Genomic DNA, 6,175 nt, shown 5'->3' on the forward strand with positions numbered 1-6,175 from the left:
ACATGATGGATATGCTAACCTAGCAGAGAAAAATTCAACAACTATTCTGGGTCTGGTTGAATCAGCACAAATGATGAGAAAAGAAATATAGGATTAGAGAAAATACATGGTAGTTCTCTTTACTATTCACCTATGGCTCAATACAGAGGTAGTGTTTATTTTAAAGGATTATAACAGAGGACATTTAAGATATGATAAACAAGTTCAGTTTGTGTAGCACAGTGGAAAGCACACTGAACTATGCAGGTAAAAATCTGTGTCCTAGAAATTAAAGCAATGTCACAGGCCCACCAGAAGTCATAGTCAAATCACTGCATTCCTCCATGCCCACTGTTATCACTTACACAAAGAGAACATTTGCAAAGATATGCCACAGTTTTCTTGAAGGTCTCTGGTTTTACAGGGAATTTAATTAGGAATGTGTGGACAAGTGAGATAATATTTTAAAAAACAGTTGTAATATATTTTAAATATGTGTAAAGGTATTCTGGAAATGTTGAGAAGCTCTTCATTTCATTCACTAATGACAGAACTGGGCTTAGAGAACTAAGCACAATATGCAATGTTCATATGATTCTCAACCATCACTGCCTCACGTCTTACTGTATCTTCCAAGAGGCAGACCCCTTGGCCTTTGCCCAGGATTCCCTTTCACATAGTCTGGGAATTCTTCAAGAATCTATATGTTTTGACGGTCTTTCCAAAATGTTTCTAAGTCTGTAGGTGCAGAATCTCTGTTATAGATACAATAAAATATTACTTGCCAAGGTAATTCTACCAATAATCCTTTTCCCTTAGGTAATAAGTGTTAAGAAAAATCAATTGACCACAAAAGGAATACTACAACTATATCTATTGAGAACCTTACATATTTAATACATATTTTATGTTTATTTAAGTACACTGATGTAAGGAATCCTCTTGCTAATGTATTGATGTTTTTCTAGCCTTTTAAGGATGAGAACACAATCTCAAAAAAGCTCATCATTTGGAGGGTATACTCTTACTGGGCTGTATGTACCATAATATTTTATCTGTGTTTACAAAATTTCAACACCATCCTGCTGTAGTGATAATTAAAAATAAAGTAATAGAAGGTTAGAATTTTTTTTCTAGGCTTTATTTTCTCTCCAAAAGCTCACATTAATGTAAATTGTCTTGTGAAGTCGATATAAATCATGGTTTTATTTGATTAGATTATAAATCACATCTCCAAACTTAACCCCTTAAAAAGAATACTTGTCCTGTGGAAAATATTTTTTTGGAATTACATTATATTTCCCATTGCATTTGGTGTCTTAGAAATTATTATATAAAATTGTTGTTATTTTTTTCAGGCCCTCTAGTGTAGCCAATATTGTGCCTTCATCCCAACCCTCCTCAGTGTTTCAGGAAGTCCCTGTGCCACAGGCATTTTATGATTCTTTGAAATTAAGATATTTCAAACTCCAGTGACTATATGTTTCCACTGGGATATTGGAAAGAGATTTCACAGTCACCACACAGTGCAGTTTTTAAAATAAGATTTCATAAATTAAGGCTCTCATAAACCTTTGGCAGCACTGCTTTGTTACATTTGATCTTCGTACTGGGTAGAGTTCACAGGAACATGGCATTTAACCCAGGACTGCCCTTAATTAGCATGAAGGTCTTGAGAAAAGATTATTCCTAGGCAAAGAGCTTATGCTTATTAAAAAAAATTCAGACAGAAGATCAATATGTAATCACCTCTTGAAATATACTAATCAGAATACACTTCCTTGGAGGGAAAGGGATCCAAATTCTATCTAACACAGCTAGAGGCTTGGCTTGTGAGGAGGCTGCAAACTGGGTGGGATCAACAAGTCAAAGCTTCAGATTCCATTGTACAAAATAAAATACAGGTACAAGCAAATCCTTTCCAGGGGATATCCACTGGAATCCCTCCTTCCCAGGGGTTCTAATGTAAACTTCCGAATTGAACCACTAATGCCTTAGTAGACATGAACTGAGAATAAAGGGGAAAAATAGTGGAATTAGTACCCTTATAGAAGAGGCCCCAGACTGCTCATTCCCTGCCTTGTACTATGTCAGGACACAGAGAATATACTGGGTACAAACCTGGAATCAGACCTTCATCACACTGAATATATGCATACTTTGATTTCAGATTGCTCTGACTCCAGAACCATGAGGAATAATTTCAGACACTGTTCAAAAAAAATGTATCATTACCTGACTTATGTAACTGTAATCCCTGTGCATATCACCTTTACAATAACAATTAAAAGAAAGAAGTTGTCTGCTGGTTACAAGCCACTCAATCTACATAATTTGTTATATCAGCCTGGGTGGACTTAGTCCACTCAGTGGACTAGCATATCAGGTACACTCCGTCTGTGGGTTTTTGCACCCACAGTTCCAGCTACAGTGTTGTTAAGTATAAATTCTGGCTTTATAAAGGTGTTTTTCCTTCTTGTTATTTCCTCTTCTTTCCAAGGAAGATTAATGGACCTATTTCAAATGTATATGTATCTACAGAGGAGTACTTACAGGCATCGAAGGAACACATTGATGTTCTTTCCTTCTTTACCACTTTATACCTGGTGATCTTTTCTGCCTCTTATATTGTAATATAAAGGCAATCAACTTTTGGACAACCACATCTGTTTAAATTAAAATATACTCTTTCTCACCCTACTCTCTATATAAATCTAGAAAGAGAGAGAGCAAGTTATATAGAGATCTATGTGTAATGTCCAGGCACTATGATCATTAAGAAATAATAAGTATTCAGTACTCAGTAAATTCTCTATATGAACATAGCAGAGCTTCTACTTAGTTAACATTTACTTAGCTTTGTGCCTGAGAGGTACAAAAAGAGATTAACTTTCTAAAAACCTGGAAAAATCTATTATTCCCATCATCTTCCAGTCTCTTGTGTAAAGAAGGCATCCAATTAATATTCGTTGACTTGACTGATTGCATTGATTAAGGAACACTTTTTCGAAATGAAGCTTTGTCTCTAAGCATGCTTGTTCCAGAAACAGGAAAACTATAATTAGCTCTCATTGTGCAGAAAACTCATAAACCTGAATTGCACTTGCAGGGCTGTTCTTTTTCTTCTACTTGAGTATGCTGTGTATGATGTTTAAAAATAATTAGAAACTCTTTGGAGGTAATCAGGGTCCCTTCACACTCTACCTAGAATATTTTAAACATGTGAGTTTTGTGGCTTGTATTTTTCTGTGTTAGGTCCTAATTGGAAGCACATTGTCTGGTAGGGTAACATTCGCTTCCTCACACCACAGGCTGACTAAGTTAAAACCACGAGGGCAATTATTAACCTCACAGCTTGCTAGATTCTATGCCCAACCCACTAATCAGAATCTCTGGATGTGAAGCCCTAGAAATTGCACCACCCAGCCCAGGAGATTCTGACCTGTATCTAGGAGTAAGTACCTCTCCACTAGAGAGAAGTTCAATGCAATCATCATATTCCAAATAAAAGGTAGTAGACTTTTACATTAATGGTCATTGTGTGAACAATATCCTTTGGTTGAAAGAAGTTTTTAAGCTTCAGACTTTATTTTTTTATAGAAACCTAAGTGCCGGGCTAGATTTACCTCCCTGGGTTCGGGGATGCTAAAATTATTCTCTCTTAAGTGTGCTCCCCTTTTCACCCTCTCCCCTGGGCGCCTGACCTACGGGCACCCAGGGTGGAGTGACGGGGACACAGGTAAGCCTTAGTGCACGTGGCTGAACGAGACTCCTCAGGCCCTTCAAGAAAGACACACACAGACACATGGGAGTCTCGGAGAAGACCTCATGGGTGTTCTGTTTATTTAAATGAGGATGTTGTTTAAATTAGCAGGGGATGTTGTAACATGGCATATGTAGGTATAAGGCAAATGCTGACATAAGACATATATATAAATATATAAGGGGTAGGTGAAGTGGCCATCCGTCTGGCTTTGTCCAGGGAAGCTGGAATCCTCAGCTGGTTTCTGCCAAGTGCAGGAAGGTGCAGACATCAGCCCTCTTTTGGTGGTGAAGTACAAGTAGGCTGGAGCTCTGGCATCCCTGGTGGTTCACAGTCGCTGATAACTTAAACATGAGTCATTAGTAAAACATTCTTTTTATATAAACATTGAAGCAAAGGTGTTAAACCTTTGCGCTTACTTTAAAAAAAACAAAACATTTTTATCATGAAACATTAAGTTGGGTGTCAACCCTCAGCTCCTATTTTCCTCTAACGGGACTCCCCTAAACCAAACAGTAGGGGGAGAGGAGTGGAAGAAACATGGTGCAGAATTTCTTTAATTTTTGTACAAAACTGCAAGCGACACTGCCACAGGAGTACGTGCTCATGGTTTAGTTTTCCAATCTGTAAAAGCATTTACAAAGCTCTTCCCCACTCTTTTGGGAAGATTTAAAATTTTGTAAGATATTTCTTAAGATATATAATATGAGCATAGCTATCCTTACTAATCGTGAGGTCTACTCCCCGCTCTTTCCCTCTCTTTTTTTTTCAATTTATTTATTTATTTATTATTATTATTATTATTATTATTATTATTATTATTATTATTAATTTCTTATGACATGGCAGGGCACCAGGCTGGGTCCAGGGAAGAAACAGGGCCAACACTGGGTCCATCGCTGGTACAGGCAGGCTTTCCCGTTTCTCCATGGAAAAATCCACCACGGTCTTTGTTTTCCTGAAGAGAAAACAAGGAGAGACATTTCTCCAGAGCAAGTGCCCTGGGCTTAGTTTTCCAATCTGTAAAGGCATTTACAAGTCTCTGGGGATTTAGTTCAGCGGAAGAGCACCCGCCCGGCTAGCTCAGTCGGTAGAGTATGAGACTCTTAATCTCAGGGTCGTGGGTTCGAGCCCCACATTGGGCTCCATATGCCGGGCTAGATTTACCTCCACTGAGTTCGGGGATGCTAAAATTATTCTCTCTTAAGTGTGTTCCTCTTTTCACCCTCTCCCCTGGGCGCCTGACCTACGGGGACACAGGTAAGCCTCAGTGCAAGTGGCTGAACAAGACTTCTCAGGCCTTTCAAGAAAGACACACACAGACACATGGGAGTCTCGGAGAAGACCTCATGGGTGTTCTGTTTATTCAAATGAGGAGCCCCCCAGATATACCCCCGAGGGAGGGCACAAGAGAGGGATTGCAGATTGGTCACAGAGGGATGTCCATCAAGTGATGTCAGGGGACCTCCCTCGGGGGCAGAGGCCCAGCCCCCTAAGGATGGGTTTCTGGGGTGTCCTCCATCACACACGTGCTGCTCCAGGAGCAGAGCCTTCTCTTCCTGCCAAGAGCAGGAGGGGAGGGGCAGGCCAAGGTCAGCTGTGGCCCCTTAAAGGCACAGCTGACCCCAACACCTAAGGGTTTCTACTCTTGTATATTTTCCCCCTCCAACTAAAGACTGATAAATTGAAAGTGTTACATTTTCCATTTTTTGAACTTATAAAGCCTGCTAAATATCCTAATGGAGCAAATAAAATGAAATATGCATAATTTATAGAAGTAGAAGCTTGCCATTACAGAATAACTGTCAGTAAAATAAATATTAATCTGAGTCTAAGTTAAAGAGCCAGCTAACAATAGCAGCTTTGAAACACAGATCAATTTTAGGCTGAGAAGTATAATCATTCATGAATGCATCATCTTTTTGTCCATTTGGATTGTTTCTCATTTGCTTTTCTTTTTGGGGGGGAGTTATCATAAATTACACTTCGATGAATAATCAGGTAAAGTTTTTGCATGTGCACATGTTTTAGGGCTCTTGGGCAGATACTTGGGTGTGAACTTGCAAGTTCAAATTGTGTTTATAAAGCCTTTAGGAAAGCCATGAGATTCTTAGTCAAAGTAATCCTACTGGGGATGTGCAAAGGTGATGCTCCTCTGAAGCCTCCCAACACTTGTTATTACATGCCACAATGCAATGTGGATTTATCATAAGTGTACTGTTCTGAAAGAAAGAACCCAAGGATATGTGTATAAAGTACTCAAAAAAAATGAAGATCAATCTGTGCTTGTCTGGAAATATGAACACATGTTCACTACAAATAGTTATGAGGAACACAGTAGAGAGAAAATGTGTTTTTTTTTTCCTTCTGCCATTCTTTTTTTAAATTTTATTTACTTGTTACCTCCTCCCTCATTTTTCTCCCACCCTTTCC

At 38.8% G+C, this 6,175-nt stretch overlaps 1 non-coding gene across 1 annotated transcript; it reads left to right on the forward strand.

The window, feature by feature from the left end:
- Positions 1–4,814: 4,814 nt before the first annotated feature.
- Positions 4,815–4,887, forward strand: Trnak-cuu. The gene has a single exon. It is a non-coding gene; the product is annotated as a tRNA-Lys (tRNA).
- Positions 4,888–6,175: the final 1,288 nt, after the last annotated feature.

This window comes from Perognathus longimembris, chromosome 9, assembly GCF_023159225.1.
Source record: "Perognathus longimembris pacificus isolate PPM17 chromosome 9, ASM2315922v1, whole genome shotgun sequence".
Taxonomy (NCBI): Eukaryota; Metazoa; Chordata; class Mammalia; order Rodentia; family Heteromyidae; genus Perognathus; species Perognathus longimembris.